The sequence below is a fragment of the Protopterus annectens genome, chromosome 2.part1, assembly GCF_019279795.1.
Source record: "Protopterus annectens isolate FY-2018-M chromosome 2.part1, PAN1.0, whole genome shotgun sequence".
Taxonomy (NCBI): domain Eukaryota; kingdom Metazoa; phylum Chordata; order Ceratodontiformes; family Protopteridae; genus Protopterus; species Protopterus annectens.
The window spans coordinates 1,724,722,430-1,724,742,252 of record NC_056729.1 but is presented as its reverse complement, the minus strand read 5'-3'; the positions used below and the strand labels follow the sequence as shown (position 1 = coordinate 1,724,742,252).

The 19,823-nt window shown below is 40.0% G+C and overlaps 1 long non-coding RNA gene across 1 annotated transcript in view; it reads right to left on the bottom strand.

Annotated features, from left to right (window-relative positions):
• Positions 1 to 5,104, bottom strand: part of LOC122794609 — a 597,416-nt gene extending 592,312 nt beyond the window's left edge. Inside the window, exon 1 of the long non-coding RNA XR_006363660.1 lies at positions 4,222 to 5,104. This is a non-coding gene — a long non-coding RNA (uncharacterized LOC122794609). The remainder of the gene's footprint in view (positions 1 to 4,221) is intronic.
• Positions 5,105 to 19,823: the final 14,719 nt, after the last annotated feature.

Sequence of the window (19,823 nt, the reverse complement as noted above, 5' to 3'; positions counted from 1 at the left end):
CACTGTATGACCAAGGCCATCAACAATAATCAATAAAATCAAAACCGCAACAGGTGATAATGCACAATGTACATAGCTTACAATAAATAGTAAAATTATCAATGCAATTTATCAGGAAATACATCTCACATTATAATTTATAAAGTTAATTTAGTTGTTATGTTCAGTGTTTTCTATTTTTACAGACAATACGGGCCACATTCTGAAAACTTGCCCTTGGTGTAAGTGACTTACTTCGGTATAAGGTCTATGTAACAACAGTCTCACACCAAAAGCCAGATTCCAAAAGACCAGCTCTCAGTGTATGTGATTTACTCTGGTGTAATACACCTTAGTTAAGTCAGTTACACTGACAGCAAGTGTTTTGGTATCTGGCCCACTATTACAGCCTCGTGAACAATCACAGTCTCCACTACCTTGCTTTCTTTAACATTTACCTTTGTCACTCACAGCCACTCATTTACTGAGTTTATTCATGTACTTTACTGGACACTATTCCATAATTCTCTTTGACTACAGTTCTCAAGTGAACCTAAACAATCCACCCTCATATGTTTTCACCTCACTAATCTGTAGAGGTCTGCTTGAACAGCACCCTCTTCAAGTTCACTGCCCAGGGGATATGGCACCCCTCCACCAAAGACTACACAACACAAACACACACACACAGACACACACACACACACACACACACACACACAGAGGTAGATTTCTTCTAAATTTCTATATTTGCCAAGGGGTTGGGCTATTTTGAAAGTTCTAATAATAACATTTGGAACTGCTTTAAATTTCTCATACTGTTTATATACTCAGTAAAAATGTATGATATTACAGATACTCAGACTATATCACATGCAAACCTTCGCATACATTAGTTAAAGGGCAATATGTAATGGAATACATGATGAAACAATCAGTAAAGACTAATTCTGAATATATATCTGAAAGGAATCGCTTAAATGTAACGCAGTTGTACTAACAAGACAATGAGGGGTGATACCTCTGGAATAGTGATTGCATACAGTAAACTCTCGGTTAACCAGCACCCACGGGGATTGGTAGATGCCGGATTATTCTGGTTGCTTGACAGTTACTATTAAAAACAGCCTGACTAATACTGTACCCAATACTGTTTGCTTGGTTTGATTTGTTCTTAAGTTGGGGAGACAGGGAATTTATTCCTATCTTCCTTTTCAAAACTTTAAAAAACGTAAGCAATTTTTCTGCAGTGCGGGGGGGGGGGGCAGAAAGTGCAATGCATGAAAATTGTACTGTATTTCTTCAATTTTTTTTTCTGGTTACTTGAGAGTTCTGTTTGCTTAAGTTCCGATTAAATGAGAGTTTACTATATTAAAAAAGTCTAATTACATCTACATCTTCACATGTGACATCATAAACAACGCAAGGTGGATATGAAACTGGCACCCTTCAAAGAAACACTTTCAGCAGTCTTTGTTTTTAAGGACATTAACTCATGACACCGCAGCAACAGTGCTAAATCCATATCAAGGCACAAAAAAGACATTCTGACAAGGAATACCTTAAACATGTTACTCCAGTTATTAGATGTATGAAGTCTAATACATATGAGCAGTTACTTTAATAATAAATTAATGTGAATGGGTTGTTGAGTTACAAAACAGACTAAAAGAAAGTGCTGATCCATGAATGGTGCTGACAAGGACTAACAGAACATATTTTTCCCTTAAACAAGAGCATTTCTTTCCTATTTCACTTCTGGAAGCAAGATCATCCTTTACTTATCTCTAACAACATTATACCTTTCACCTATTAATGCACACCCAGTTCACTGGTAAAAGTCATTTCTTTTAAACCTCAAAAATCATAACAGAAGACCTTTCTAACGGTCAAAGATCTGAATTCTTTTTCAGCCAAAATATGGCATTCTTAAAAAAGGTCCATGTTCCAAGCAAGCATATCACAGCAAAATCCTACAGTAGCAGGTAAATAAACTGCATTGTTTTCATATTTGTCTCTAAATAAAGTGAAATGTTTCCAAAGTTTCCCTCAACTGTGAAATCACATTGATGCAAGTCATGAAAGACCTTTAAGCTCCACACCAACAAAAGCACTAACATCTAGTCACATTACAGCTAAACAACAACATCTGCTATAACAAACAATCCCCATACTAAACCCTACAGTTATTTGTTAGGAACTGCATGGCTAGACACTTACAGGAAAAGTTTGTAGCATAATAATATAAGTTTTCCTGTCAGAATATTTTATCAGTCACAGAATATAAAAAGGTGAACATTTTGTTGAGTATGCCCAATACCCAGGCATATTCATTATATGTTTGTACAACATTTCACTCTGCGTGGGAGTACCTTCCTCTGTTGAGAAGTTGCCAGGGTCAGTCTCTAAGTAACACACATATAAATAGTTAATAGTGACCACAAAAAAGACAGATTTGCATCCTTCATTGATAACATCATATGCAACATTAGAGTATCTGCTGGGGAGCCCTAACAGGGGCACATAGACTAACTGTCCAAATTTATACTATCAAAACCTTGGAAATGTCTATTGTCCCTTTGTTTCATACACTGACACAACTGTCCATTGTCCTAATCTGTTCTCTTTTCAGAACAATCAAATACACCTTATTGTAATGCTCACTGGCATACTGATGGGGAAAAGAGAGAAAAATAAAAGCAAGAAAACAGGAAATAATCTGTATTTAGCTCCTAATTTCATTTAAACTAGCACAGCAATGAAACTAGTCTAACATAAAAGCATGCATGTTTCCTCTTGTAAACTGATGATGCCACCAGATTTCATAACTGTTTAAATCGTGTATTAAAATAAAAGTTCTATATCTTCTTAAAGGTCAATGACAATATAACTGTACACAAAAAAACAATCATTCAAGCATTAGGCTTATAATAATCAAGTCAGACATGAGTTACAGCTTAACCTTTCAAAGTTAACAGTGGAGGCTACTGACAGTAAGAATTCAGTCAAACGTTAAAAAAAAACACTATCAACATGACAAGCAGCTGAAAGCATAATCAATGGCTGTTCCAATACTTCTTTTCTAGCTCCAAGAAGCTGTCATGAGTCCTGGGAATAATTAACAATAAGGTACACTGCTGTAGTGCTATTTATAAAACATATGTGCAGGTATACAGAGAAATTCTGTATGTGTACATACACACCCATACATATATATATATATATATATTTATATATATATATATATATATATATATATATATACACACACACACACACACACACACACACACACACAGTGTGTCTGTGAGTATGTACACATGTTGACAACATACAGATACACATGTATAAGCATACAACACAAACATATGCATACTTATATGTACCTGTATGTGGATACACAGGCACCTGTTTGCATGCAAGTATGTGTTTGTGTATGTACGTCTGTCTCTCTATCACACACACACACACACACACTGTGACCATCTCAATCTGAACCGCTGCTTATGAGATAAAAACAGAGCCTTACAACACACAGAAAAAAGCAGGTGCTGCGATACTGATTAGGAAAAGTTACAAGTATCAACCAAATGCCTTTCAGCTATGCGTTTACAAACAGACAACAGCGAAAAATTAACTGACTGACAATTAAAAGCTGCAGCAATCGTTTACTCAACAACTAAAAGTGGCAGTTTTCAAAAACAAAGTAAATAACCATTCACACCTCATGGTACTTTACAGGCAGAAGATATACTGAGGTAAAGTAGCTACGGTGATGGAGTTGTCTGTCTTCATATGTGTTGTGTTTGTGTATAAACCCAGGTTCGCATCCTCGATCCCCCTCATAAGGTTACACGAACTGTGTCAAGCAAGCTGTTTAGCTGCTTACCTCTCTGCAAACGTCTACCAGCAGGCACTGCAAACAGCAGTCCATATTTTTCTATAAAATCCGAGGATCCATAACTTGAGTCACTCTGAGGCATTTCCGTTAATCGCCCACATACGTACTAAACAAATTAGCTTCTTGTTACATGCACACTATCTAAAGTAAGTTGTCAGATACCTTGTTTTTGTGACAAGACTGCTACTTTGTAAAAAAAATGAGAGAGAGTGAGAGGCTGCTACTTTGTACTTTACACATACTGACACCCTGATGCTTAAAATGTAAAGATTCAATCAGAGATGCTGCTGTCAACATTGGAGCACACAACCTTACTATTTTCTTAACAAAACACAACTTACCTATGGAAGTCAGTTCTGCCCTGCCCCTCAAGTTGTCGTGTTTACCTTGCCAGCACCAATGTGTAATTTAAAACAGTGTGTATTGCTGCCTTTGATATTCCACAGGCTCAGATATCCCTATCTTTCCTTCTGTTAGTACATCCATGCATTTGGTACGTAGTGGTTGTGAAATATTCCTACAAACCCTTGCAGTAGCAGCCAAGCAGAGGGCTTCCCTCCTTCTGCACGTGTCGGGTTTCCCAGACGAATGACACTTCCCAAGTCCACCAATAAGCAATGCGCTCGTGCCTGAGTAGCCACTTCTGCACGCGGAGTGGGGATCGCGGGGGACAGCCACTTCTGCACGCGGAGTGGGGATCGCGAGGGAGCGGGCTGTAAGTCTCCCAGGTGGAGGTTAGGTGTGCAGCTGGAAATGGGGTGTCTACAAAGAGCGGAGTACGTGGCTGGAGATACAATTGGAAATTAAGAATCTTGGGGTGCACTTAGAGAATGGGGGCATCCAGTAGTAAAATGTAGGCTTCCATTTTTGTTAATGTATCTGGTTGATTGGGGGGTCCGATATCCCAGCAGAGCAGGGGTCCTGTGCACATTTGAAATGTTTTTGAACATAGAAGGAGGAACAATAACGTCTGAGTTTAGGAGGCGGGACTGTTCATCAGAGCAGGTAGAGCGAATAACACTAACAAAGGAGCCCTGCAAAGATCCGGGTTTCAGTCTGGTCCTGAAATGCGAATTTGTTGCCAGATTAACCCAGTTAAAATGGGCACTTCCATCATCGTACCTTTGTCCACTGTGCCTCATTATGAGAAATGTCCCTCGTCTGTCCCCTCCTCCCACTGTCGCACTTTCATTAAGGATTTTTAACAAATCCACACTGGGAGTAATACTGAATCACATTAATTCATCAAAATATCATGTGACAAAGCATTTCCTAGCCGAGCTGAGAGTTTGTACTGCACTTTAAAGAGACACTGTTTCGCCCTGCCTCTCCTGCACACAGAGCATTCGATTCTCACGTGTACTACTACCCCTTAAAGGTGGAGAAAGGTGCAGTGGGGGCAACGACTGGTTTTCAGAGAAGTCAGAGGTGACACAGCGCAGCTACGCAGACAGTTGGGGATTCAAAATTACAAATCACCAGAAAGCAGTTCTAAAAACTGTTAGTTCAAATTGCCACACTGTTGTGTGCGTGTGTGTGTTAGGAGGAATTAAGAAGGGCAGACAGTGCTAAACTTTGAGTCAAAATCAAGAATAGTGTTTTTTTAATAAAAATCAGGAACAGTTGAGAATTCACCCCCAAAAGGGCCCACAACAATACTGGAAAAGTGTAGTGTCCCAAAAATCACAGACGCACAGGTGAAAACAGCCCTTTCAAAAGCCAAAAACACAGCATCAGTGGGACCAGATGGTGTCCCAGGCTGCGTTTTGCATGAACTACAGAATGAACTAACCCCCCCCACCTAAACACGCTGTTCAATCTCAGCTTTTCCACAGGCTACGTGCCCATAGAATGGCGCACAGCAATGGTTATTCCTCCTCACAAAGGAGGGGCCACAACTGACCCTGGTAACTATCGCCCCATAAGTCTGACTAGCCTGGTCTGCAAGACTATGGAACACATCATCATGGAGCTCATTAACAAAGACATTGGGAACCTCCAAACACTTGACCCGACCCAGTTTGGCTTTGTTAAGGGCAGATCATGCCTACTAAACCTGGTTGACTTCTTTGAGACAGTCACCAAGGCCATAGACGAGGGAAAGGTGGTTCACACAGCCTACCTTGACCTCGACAAGGCTTTCGACACCATTCCCCACTCAGGTATTACAGAAAAACTCACCAGCCTGAACATAAACCCCTATGTCACGAGATGGGTTGCCAACTGGCTTACAGACCGAACTCACACAGTAAGAATACCGGGCCCCAGGTCCGACTCTAAACCAGTCACAAGTGGTGTCCCACAAGGCTCGGTCCTGGGACCCCTACTGTTCGGCATATACTTCTCAGAAGTACAGGCAAACACAGGAGGACTATGGCTAACCACGTTCGCTGATGACTGCAAACTGGGAGCCATAATTGACTCTCCGGCTGACACGGACATCCTCCAAAAGGGTCTTACTGAGATGGACACCTGGTGTCAAAGTCATGGCCTCAAGCTAAATGCCAAAAAATGCATAGTCATCCCATTTGGGAAAAACAAAACACCCACGAATTACCACATAGGTGGCAGCCCCCTTAATACAGAAGAGGTAATAAGAGATCTGGGGACCCAGGTAGATAGTAATCTCTCCTTTGACAATCATATTGCCAAAGTAGTTAGGAAATCCTTCTATGTGGCCCACCTAATTACTAAAGGGTTCGCATCTAGAAATAAAGAGGTTATAGTGCCCCTCTACTCATCACTCATTAGACTCATCATAGAGTACAATGCCCCATTTGGGATGTACCTCACAAGACACTTCCAACAGCTGGAAAGACCACAAAAGTACCTCACCAAGAGGATTACTGGCCTCAAACATATGTCCTATGCAGCCCGACTAAAAAAACTCTGGCTGTACTCAGTGGCATATCGCTTACTCAGAGGTGATCTCTGCCTGACTTACAAAGCCATGTTCAACTCAGAATTGATGGACATGCTCCACCTAAAGAAAACCAAGCCACTGCGAGCCACGTGCTCTAGTGAGCTAAACATCACCACAACAATAAATAGAACATGCTGGAGGGATAGATTCCTGTCACAGAGACTCCCCATGCTTTGGAACAAAATTCCAAACTATGTTAGGCAGAGCCCCTCACTAACACTCTTCAAGAGAAACCTTGACAAGTGGATGGGTAACAGAAAATACACCCCTGGGATCACTTCATTGGCTCTGCTTGACAGAGGTTCAGTTAATTAATCAATGGGGTGGTGAAAGCCGACACATTCTGGCTAGGCTTATAAATGCCCTTGGGCAGATAGCCTAGTACCTACCTATGAACCTATGTCATGAGATTGGGTGTGTATGAGTTTGTGACACGGTGGGGTATCTGTCACCTTTAAAGGTGTCAGGTTGGTGGCTGCTTTGTGTACTCCAGGATGTAGTAGGACACACAATCAGAGCAGCTTTTAAAGGTGCTTAACACTCAGGATTATGATCGTGACTCCGATCATAACCAACTTATTATGCATGGAGTGCTGCTATTACAAGGCAAAATGGCAAACTCAGCAAAAACTGGAAAAAATACTAGCTGTTATGTACCCTTCTGACATGAGAAAGCTGTTTTAACAAACCTTTGTTAACCACCCCACCCATACCTCTCAGCAGTCCATGATTGTTTAAGGGCGTCCTTGATTGTATCAGATTTTAGATCTGTCCCTCTTAATCCCACCCAAAGTTGTGACTTTTGAAGGAAGGGTTGTGAATTACACTTAGTAAATAATGACAGTAATTGAATTTATAGATTTTGACATCGGAAAACGTATATTAATTAACATTCTCTTAATATGTGATTGTCTCAAGTGAACAGTACTAATATTTTAAAATTGTCCCTCCTTGATTGTTTCTGGATTTGCCCCTGACTGATTAAGAGCCGTGCCAACCAGCTTCATTCTGCAGAAGCTAAAACAGCTTTTAAAAGCTGTGGAGACATGCTATAAGAACATCATGCTGCCAGGTACATCTTAACTCCTTAGCATAACCATTCTGAACGCAGCCAACAGTAAGTGGGGTGGGTAAAGGCATAACTCTACACTGCACAGATTTTTCCACATGGCCCACATTTTAGTCTCATATTTTTAGTCTGTTACTTATAAATGTGGTTTTCTGGCAAATCAATGAGTATTGAAGTCTCTAAATAATGACATACATTTGAGTTTCAGACTAAACATCATACAGAAAATGCATGTTAACACAGATCGGGTTATTCTATCCACTTCCTAGCTTTATTTAGCATTTGTTTACTGGGAAAGTCCACCTTGAATCTAAGCCAATTTTCAGTGGAGAACTTCTTGCTGTGAGATGATAACCCTACCGTTGCGCCAGTTCCAAATTATGAGTCGTCTTTTATAAGAACAATATTTAAAATCTGTCCCAGTTTTTGTCCACCCATTATTTTAGGCTTTGTCCAGATTTCGTGCAGACTTGCACTAAGAGGTCGAGAGGTATAGATGAAAGTCTAAAATCAGGAAGCTATTTTAAATATTGCTGTACTAAACTGCTAGAATAACATGTTTGGCATTAGCATACATTTTTGAAGGATAGGAAGTCTGAAACTCACATCATTATTACTGACTTCAGTCCTCAAAGATTTTATTATTTATTGACATTTTTGTTTGCCAGGAAAGTCCATCTAGGCCAAAAGAACCCGTTTTCATATGAGTCCAGGTCAGAAAAGCTTAACATGCATCGAAATGCATCACATTTAAAATCATTAGCAACAAATACATAATTAATAAAATACAAATACATTAACATTTGGTGATAGCATTAATATGTACAAGGTAGAATGCAACTAGAATGGAGCTGATAACTGAAGGTGTTAGTAGAGATAGGATGGACAGTCAATCAAGGTAGGTAGGATTTTGAGTAGAAGTTTTTTTTTCAGGAAACGTTATTTTTATGAGGAACAGGCCAAAAATATGAGGCAAAAATATATACATTCTGCAAAATTCTGGACAGTTAAGGGATATGCTTTGTGGCATTTATAGCATTTAAAGAAGTTCCCTAATCAGATAGACAGTTCATTTCTGCCTGCTGTCTGACAACCCTAAAGTGCTTTGCTGGCTCTGAAAAGTCAGTAAAACACTTTGAGCCAAACCTCTCAACTGTCCCTGATTTTGCAGGATGTTCCTGAGTTTGCTTCATAGTTTTACCCTCTCCCTCCTAAAATGTTTGATTTTCTGGTGAATCACTGATAAACACTGTCAATCAGTAAAGCCAGTCATTGGTGTTTTATACTTCTAACTGTTCAGAAGAAAATGCATGCTGATGCAAAAGCTACCGTTGTTTTAACTTTTTAAAGTGAAATAGTGTACTATTTAAAAATTGTACCTGATTTTGGGCATTTCCCCTCCCCTACATTATTTTTGGCTTTGTCCAGCATTCCAGAGCAAACAAGTTGAGAGGTATCCTTCGAAATCACACCTATACTTCCCCTCTTGAGCTTTATTCTCAAGGTGAATTTCTTGGCATTCATGCCTGTAACACATAAATTGGTTATGATCAGAGATTAGACTGAAGTCCTCTATGTTATGAGTTGGAGACATACCTCAGAACCTCTATGCATTACAAGTCATAGCACTGTCCTTCCAAAATCATTGCAGAGGGTTAAAAAAGGAGACCTTTTTATTTTTTAGGATCATCCTATTAGTTGTACCACAGTGGGGAAAATTCCTTATTTTAAGTCTTAAAAATTCTTACACCCTCTTCCACACTGAAAGAGTTTACCACACATACCAGCATATCGCCTACTCCGAGGTGATCTCTGCCTAACATATAAAGCTATGTCAAACCCAGAGCTGTTGGACATGTTACACCTAAAGAAATCCCAATCCCTCAGAGCTACACACTCTTGGGACCTAAACCTTGTCACCACAATAAACAGGACATGCTGGAGAGATAGATTCCTGTCCCAGAGACTTCCCATACTCTGGAACAGGCTACCCATCTATGTCAAGCAAAGTTCTTCATTAGCACTCTTCAAGAAAAATCTTGATGAGTGGATGGGAAATAGGAAATACACCCCCAGGATCACCTCTGTGTCACTGCAAGACAGTGGCACAGGAAAATAACTTTGTTGGGTGGTGTAAGCCAGGGAACCTTGTTGGCTAGGCTTACGTAGGCACTTGGGATGATAGCCTAGTACCTACCTATGAACCTATGAACATTCATCAGTAAGAACCTTTTAACAAATACCCATAGTAAATAATATTGAATAGTAGGAATCATATTAATTTGTCAATAGAACTTTTTTGGCGATCCTTACTAAGTGCTCCACATTTTTCCAATTTGTTCCATATTATAGGAAGTAATGTTCCACATTTTTTGGCATGGGAGATTGAGCATCATGTTTAAAACAGATCTTCACTTGACACTTAATAAACACAAATCAGTTATTTAATAAAGCATGTGTTCTTAAAGAGGTACAAATATTTGAAAATAAAATCAGCAAATTTAGAAGAAGTAAGCTAAATCTGTCAAAAAACTCATTATGAAAGCAAAGTAAAAAGTGACACTTTAGAAGCACAGAAGTAAAGTCAACACAACTTTGATCAAGTTATCAAATGGGATTGCACCAGAAAACCTTTCAAAAATAAGAAGTCATTACCTACACAAAATGCCTCACACAGACTTAAACTGCCTTTTCCTTCTATTATAGAGGACCATTTTAACTAACACACCAACAAGCACTACGACTGCTTACTTCTGTTAGTGGCAATTCATGGTGCAGCTGTATAGTTGCAGTTCGGCACCTGTTCTGTATTCGGTGCTACTGGATGTCAAGGATGGTCGCATAGTCACTGAGCTGACACATTATAGTCAAGGAGGTGTGAGCTGAAAATGTGTGCTTCCATCATTCATTACAAAGCCATGCACACACACACACACACACACACTCACATGTATATATATATATATATATATATATATATATATATATATATATATATATACACACACACACACACACACACACACACACACACACACACACACATATGGAATCTTTCAAATGAATCACATTTCATTGAATCACAAGTCACTCTCCCCTTAAGCCTATCCAAACCCTAAACTGAACCTTGCCCCGAAGCCTAACCCTGCCCCTTACCTTTGAAATACCACTTCTGTAACACTACCACTAATACAGACATCTTCAACACATAAACATATGCACATGAAATTACACCAACGTCCTCACCTAACCCTGCTTACACCCATGCAGATGCTCCTACCCTTATTTCCAAAACCTTCAGAAAATCAAAAGGTTTAGTCATTATGTTCCCAAACCCACCTTATCTGCACACATTTGATGTTCCATTCATTCAATTTGTTAAAATTTTAGTGAACAAAACAATCAACTGCATTTCACAGTCATTAACTTTCTTAATCAGCAGATGATTTGATGGAGTGCATGACAGCCATATATAAATAGATAGACAGCTAGCTAGCTAGATAGATAGATAGATAGATTACATAAATGTGGGTGGGTGGGTGTAGCATGGGGGGGTGAAGTAGGAAGGGAAGTTGCATCCTAAAATAAGTCACCAAGAATAAAAAAATGATATGCACATAGAACTGAGATGACATGAAAGGTTATAGCACTAGTGATAGTTAGGGTTGCCTTAGTATAAACTTAGAAGGCAAATTAGTGACTCTAAGACCCTACTGCAGGAAGCATTTCGGGTAGAAAAAAGGGTTACTTTGATTGATGTAACCATTAAAGATATGGTGAGGTTAAGACTGTAAGTGCTAAATGTTCTCTCATTGTTACCATGGCATTCACCAATTTGGAAATTGTAAATTCTAAGTTTAACTGAATTTTGGTTACCCTTCAGTTAAAACATTAAATGGAGGTCCCATCTGCTTGAGTTTGTTGTAGCTCAGGTGAATATTAAAGATCTCATGGCTCCTATCAACAAGAGTATTGTTTTATTTGTATAACCTACACATTTTATTTCAATTTAACATTTGTTAACCGGGAAAGTCTGACTTGGAACAAAGCCAATTTTCAGTGGAGGCCCGGGGAGAAACACTCCAGATGCATGTCTTTAAATGTGGGAGGAAACCAGAGCACCTGGAGGAAACCCACACAAATGCAGGTAGAACATGCAGACTCCACACAGAAGGCACTCCAGACAAGAATCAAACTGCAGAACCTGTTGCTGTGAGGTGACAATACTACCGCTGCACCACTGCACCACCCAAATGCTATTTACATTACAATTTCAATATTTCACATGACATTTGCACTATTTGCAATATTTATATTTTGAATATTTATAATATACATGTACAGTGATATAACTCCTTATCAAACCACCAAAATACAAAATATACCTGGGGATTCAATAAACTCTATGCAGGCTTCACACAAAACCTACACAGAGTTTGCGTGTTTGCATGGAGAGCAGCAATGCTAATTAAATATGCATGCCGCACAAAGTGAAAGTAAACAAGTGCGTTTTTGTGGCCAACAACAGTGTTGCCAGCCATAAAACCATGTAAAGCAACACAGACTGCAGCAGACATATAAACCTGTTTATCTATGGCCAAACTAGGTCTGCATGTTTGTGCAAATACCACAATGATTACCAGTTTTTTTAATAAAGCAATGTATATAGTTACAACACATTTTACAAAAGAGTATACAATGCAGAGTATTATGGAAACCTGTTTCTGGCATACTGAACAAAAGTTGTGTAAATGATCAGTAAGGGTACATAGACTGCATTATAAATAATTATACCATGATCCCCCCAAAACGTGCACGCTGATTGGCCAGCGTGCCCGTTGTAAATCGAGTTATACTAATGGAAAAAGGTCCGGTCGCCCGGACTTTTTTCCATTAGTATAACTCGATTTTTTAAAACACTGTCTCGCTATGTTAAATGGGTTTAACATAGCGAGACAGCTTTAAAATAAGCAACAGAGATCTCCGTTGCTTATTTTAAAGCTGTCTCGCCATGTTAAACCCATTTAACATAGCAAGATGTTTTAAAAGCAATGGAGAAAGCAAGATCTCCGTTGCTTTTTTTGTTCCCCGGCTATGTAAAATGAGTTTAACAAGGCAAAACAGTTTTAAAATAAGCAACGGAGATGTCCGTTGCTTATTTTAAAACTGTCTCACTATGTTAAACTCATTTAACATAGCAAAACACTAAAAAAAAAGCAACGGAGATCTTGCTTTCTCCGTTGGCCACAACTCTGATGTACTGTGCAGGCGCGGTACATCAGAACTGCCGGATGCCAGACATCTGCGGAAGGGCAGTAAACAGGCATTATACTATGCCATTATTTAAGAAAAGTAATAGTTTCTTTTCTTAAATAATGTCATGGTATAATAGCAATAACCCACTTCTGGGTGTGGGTAATGCTAAATTTACCCACGGTTGGCTTTGTTTGGTCCCTCGGGCTTCGCCCTCGGGACCAAACCACGCCAACCGTGGGTAAATTTAGCATTACCCACACCCAGGCGTGGGTTATTGCTATAATAGTCAGGGGAAGTGTGTATATTATAAAGGGACACACGGATGAATTGTAGGAATAAACACAAGGCAAGAGGACAGGTGAAACATGGTAATGTACAGCAGATGCGGGCATGTCAATGAAGACAGTTGTAGCATGAACACTACTCACATAATCAACATGGTACAGTACGAACTGCACAGTTACATACTGCACAGTGAATGTATATTATGGGACTGTCACACAAAGTGATATAACAATGGAGACGATTTGTTGTGATATAAGCATCCTGACATGAACAATGGAGAGGACATCTATCAGGGATGTTACACACCATAGGGGATAGGTGCATATTGTGAAGATGTGCAAAATGAATTGCCTGAATGTGACTGTAATATCAGCAGAGGTCTCAACCAAGTGGGACACATAGTAACAGGCTCATGAGCAACAGTAGACAGAAGCAGGCACAATCATGGACAATATCATAATAATATCACCACTAATCCCATGTCTCTGACATAACATATGTGATTGTGAGCAATCATAGATGGTTCGGCAAAAACACACTTATACAACTAGTATGAGTTGTCAGCAATCTATGAAGGGAATTAAGCACACCGTCCTGAAAATCTAACATCTGCTGGAGGTGCTAGGATGGACACTGCTATACCCGTATGTGAGATTATGAACAATTCAGACTAGTTAACAGGTGTGCATGGCATATACATAGCACAATTCACACTCTTACAAATGTGATGCATGCCATCAATGTTGTCAAACAGCTATGTATGTACTGTGTGCATCATAGGAACAGGTATCACACATGCATCTGGTATAACACCTTGATGGGGATTCTGCACCATCAGACACTAATGTTTTTGCATCAAAAAGAATAATGAGGTGTGGCCACTAAGATATGTGAGAGCTCAGTGTGGCGAATGTATTACACTTGAGCAATGCATCCATGGAAGATGTGTAGGGAGGTACATGACAAGGGGTGCACATTGTACTCAGTTAGTGGTGTAATGAAGTCTGTGACTTGAGCAATGCATCCCTGGAAGATGTGTAGGGAGGTACATGACAAGGGGTGCACATTGTACTCAGTTAGTGGTGTGATGAACTCTGTGACTTGAGCAATGCATCCCTGGAAGATGTGTAGGGAGGTACATGACAAGGGGTCCACATTGTACTCAGTTGGTGTAATGAAGTCTGTGACTTGAGCAATGCATCCCTGGAAGATGTGTAGGGAGGTACATTACAAGGGGTGCACATTGTACTCAGTTAGTGGTGTCCTGAAGTCTGTGATGTGAGCAATGCATCCCTGGAACATGTGTAGGGAGGTACATGACAAGGGGTGCACATTGTACTCAGTTAGTGGTGTAATGAAGTCTGTGACTTGAGCAATGCATCCCTGGAAGATGTGTAGGGAGGTACATGACAAGGGGTGCACATTGTACTCAGTAGTGTGATGAAGTGTGTGACTTGAGCAATGCATCCCTGGAAGATGTGCAGGGAGGTACATGACAAGGGGTGCACATTGTACTCAGTAGTGTGATGAAGTCTGTGACTTGAGCAATGCATCCCTGAAAGATGTGTAGGGAGGTACATGACAAGGGGTGCACATTGTACTCAGTTAGTGTTGTGATGAATTCTGTGACTTGAGCAATGCATCCCTGGAAGATGTGTAGGGAGGTACATGACAAGGGGTGCACATTGTACTCAGTTAGTGGTGTAATGAAGTCTGTGACTTGAGCAATGCATTCCTGGAAGATGTGTAGGGAGGTACATGACAAGGGGTGCACATTGTACTCAGTAGTGTGATGAAGTCTGTGACTTGAGCAATGCATCCCTGGAAGATGTGTAGGGAGGTACATGACAAGGGGTGCACATTGTACTCAGTAGTGTGATGAAGTCTGTGACTTGAGCAATGCATCCCTGAAAGATGTGTAGGGAGGTACATGACAAGGGGTGCACATTGTACTCAGTTAGTGGTGTGATGAACTCTGTGACTCGAGCAATGCATCCCTGGAAGATGTGTAGGGAGGTACATGACAAGGGATGCACATTGTACTCAGTTAGTGGTGTAATGAAGTCTGTGACTTGAGCAATGCATCCCTGGAAGACGTGTAGGTAGGTACATTACAAGGGGTGCACATTGTACTCAGTTAGTGGTGTGCTGAAGTCTGTGATGTGAGCAATGCATCCCTGGAACATGTGTAGGGAGGTACATGACAAGGGGTGCACATTGTACTCAGTTAGTGGTGTGATGAAGTCTGTGACTTGAGCAATGCATCCCTGGAAGATGTGTAGGGAGGTACATGACAAGGGGTGCACATTGTACTCAGTGGTGTGATGAAGTCTGTGACTTGAGCAATGCATCTCTGGAAGATGTGTAGGGAGGTACATGACAAGGGGTGCACATTGTACTCAGTTAGTGGTGTGATGAAGTATGTGACATGAGAAATGCATCCCTGGAAGATGTGTAGGGAGGTACATGACAAGGGGTGCACATTGTACTCAGTTAGTAGTGTGATGAAGTCTGTGACTTGAGCAATACATCCCTGGAAGATGTGTAGGGAGGTACATGACAAGGGTGCACATTGTACTCAGTTAGTGATGTGATGAAGTCTGTGACTTGAGCAATGCATCCCTGGAAGATGTGTAGGGAGGTACATGACAAGGGGTGCACATTGTACTCAGTTGGTGTGATGAAGTCTGTGACATGAGCAATGCATCCATGGAAGATGTGTAGGGAGGTACATGACAAGGGGTGCACATTGTACTCAGTAGTGTGATGAAGTCAGTGACTTGAGAAATGCATCCCTGGAAGATGTGTAGGGGGTACATGACAAAGGGTGCACATTGTAGTTCATTAGTGGTGTGATGAAGTCTGTGAACTATAGAAGTATAATGACCTTTGATGTGGATGTCCTGCACACACTCAGAAGTTGTGTTACATACAAGGGAGTAGTCACTACTGTGGGCACATGCTAGTGGAAATTCTGCATACCATCTACCTCAGTACATATGTCACATACCACTTGGTCTGCTCATAGGGTGCACTGTCTACATTGTCATTAGGTTGTGTGTTTGCTTTTATAACATAAGACACCCATGATTTTTTTCATCTCATGTGTCTTCAGCAATCCTTTGTGTGTGTTGATACTGTCTGCATTATACTGATATCACACTTGGATCAATTGATGTGCACAATCTGCAGTCCTCCAGAAAGCTGTTTGGACAAAGGATGTGTATGCCATTCTTGATGTCTGTGAATTAAATAATGAATATGAAAGAAAGAAGAAGAAAAATCCACAAATTCGCAGTTCCACAAGTCCACCAAATTTTTATCATAAGCGCTTTCGTGCACTACCATTAAGTGCACTTCTTCAGACAAATAAACACATAATAGCAAACTTTATATATACACAATAAATATAAGCATACGAAGGGTATGTTTCAGTGTGGTAGATGTAAATATTGTAAATACATTCAAACAGGGGCTTTTTTTAACATTAAAGGTATTCAATATTCAATTAATGATAAATATAATTGTGAAAGTCAAGGCGTTGTTTATTTAGCTACTTGTAAATTGTGCCCAGTTTTTTATCTGGGCAAAACAGAACACCAATTAAAACAACGCATATATGAACATATATATGCCATCTCTAGGGGCATTCAAACTAATGCTTTGGCAAGGCATATAAGCGAATTTAGCACACATAGTTTTCAATTTACAGTGGTCCAGAGTGTTTTAAGGAATCCAAGAGGTGGACCTTGGCATCTTAAATTAGACGAGCAGGAATTATTGTGGCAATTCCGAACGAATGCACATGTTTATCCTGGAAACAATGATGTTTGTTCTATAAAATGTTTACTCAGGTTGAGGGCATCAGAATGTTAAACAGTGTCTATTAAATTTATACTATTTGTATTTTATTATATTTTTAATATTAAGACAGAAAGTATATTGTTCGTAAGCTGGTTTACTTATTATTTTTTTATTTTTTTTTGTTTGGCTCGTATGAGTATATTTTACGTTGTTCAGGTTTTTTTAAAAAAAGTAGGGGTAGGCTTAACGGTTTAATTGATTGATTAATTAATTGTAATTGGATGTGTTTATACATTATATATAAAGTTTGCTATTATGTGTTTATTTGTCTGAAGAAGTGCACTTATTGGTAGTGCACGAAAGTGCTTACAATAAATATTTGGTGGACTTGTGGAATTGTGAATTTGTGGATTTTACTTCTTCTTTCTTTCTTTGTTTACTAAGTTTGGTTTGTGTAGTTTTTCAATGAATATGAAAGGACCTAGCATACAGCCCTGTGGTACAGACCTGATCACTGGACTGTAGATATAGGTCATGTCACACACTTCAACATATTTATATGTCATGTATGTGATCCAGTGGTCTACCCACTTGGTGACATAGGTATTTATGGCCACTTGTGAAAGTGTCGCAGTAATACCTCAGTGTGGATTTGTGTCAAATGCCCTGGTCTGGTCGAGTTCCACAGGACGTTAGTGTTGTCATCATGCATACCCTTGTTGACCTTCTTGAGGACATATAACATATGCAACAGACAAGGATGTTGCCTGAACAAACCACACATGTCTTTTGCACACAGCCAGGATATTACCAGTGTCCACTTAGATGACACATTGGCCTACCTCACAGATGAGAGTCAGGATGTGTCTATACATGCATGGCTCAGGTGATGCCCCCCCAAGTCAGATGGATGCATTTTGATGTACACCCTTCTATGGGAACATATTTCATCTGTAGGCTGTGCTGAAGCATGGATCCAACAATATCTGGTAGGTCCTTATTCTGAGTCACACTATAGGCAATCTGTGATGTTGTAACACCCCACAGATTCTGTGTTATTACCCATACAGAGCACACAGATGTGCTGCCCTCCTTAACAGAGAACCTGAGTAATATTTGCATGTGTAGTTTGGCTGATGACCAGTGGCGACAAGGGGGTGATATGTGAGACAAACTGTCAGCTAGTGGATTGTCTATTTCCTCTGGCTGGGTATGTCTGGTGGCATGCACATGCACATCTGTGTTTAGTTGTGTATTCCACTTAGCATTTCACATGTATTGGAATACATGATTTGTAAAAAGACCTACACATACAACAGTGGTCATTCATCACATTCCACACACTGGTACCATGCACACAATAATATAACTGTAACAATGTCGTGTAATTACATCAATTGCACAACATATGCCTGTACATGTTTCATGGGCAAGCTGTGTTTGAGCAGCCTGATGCCATATCAGGACACAGTACAGATCCCCCTCCCACACTCTCAGCAGCTCCAATCAGCACCTACTTGACACCTACAAACCTAACAAAAAACTGGCAAACTCCTTTACAAAAACAGTGTGTCCCAGGCTTGGAATAAACTCTCCCCTAACATCTGAACCATTACTAGCACAAATCTCTTTAAATCTGAACTCACAAATTTCCTCCTAAATGCCAGCATCTGCCATTACCAAGATCTTACTTAATCCCCCATGGTCCCCCCTTATTCCTCTTTGCCATCTCTCATAATGCTACCTAAACCGTTTTCATTGACTCCTTACCCACCTCTTCCAATATTTTTTTGTTGTCTGAAGACAGCAGCAATACTATCTATATCTGTCTCTCACTTTCTTACATCGTCTTACAAAGTACCACGTTATGTCAACCACAATTATGCATACTCATATGTAGTTCTGCATGTAATTACTACACAGCATTTTTCTAGGCCTGTAATTTATTTTTCTTTCTAGTCTATCTAAAAATGTGTATTTCCTGTAATGTATATCATTCCTTTGAAATGTTTCATAAACTGTATTGTCTTCTATTGTAAATTGGAGCTTTTCTCTTCGTGTCTCCACTGAAAATGGGCCACTGGCTCAGTTGGACTAACCCAGTTAACAAATGACAAATAAATAAATAAATACATTGTTTGTGGCTTATACAGAATATTTCCTGACATAAATGCTAATAGTTACACAATGGTGCGGCTGACCACATCAATAGTCACACAATGGTGCTGCTGACCTCATCAATAGTCACACAATGGTGTTGCTGACCACATCAGTAGTCACACAATGGTGCTACTGACCATGTCAATAATCACACAATGGTGCTGCTGACCACATCAATAGTCACGCAATGGTGCTGCTGACCACATCAATACTCACACAATGGTGCTGTTGACCACATCAACAGTAACACAATGGTGTTGCTGACCACATCAATACTCACACAATGGTGCTGTTGACCACATCAATAATCACACAATGGTGCTGCTGGCCACATCAATACTAACACAATGGTGCTGCTGACCACATCAATATTCATGCAATGGTGCTGCTGACTACATCAATACTAACACAATGGTGCTGCTAACCACATCAATACTCACACAGTG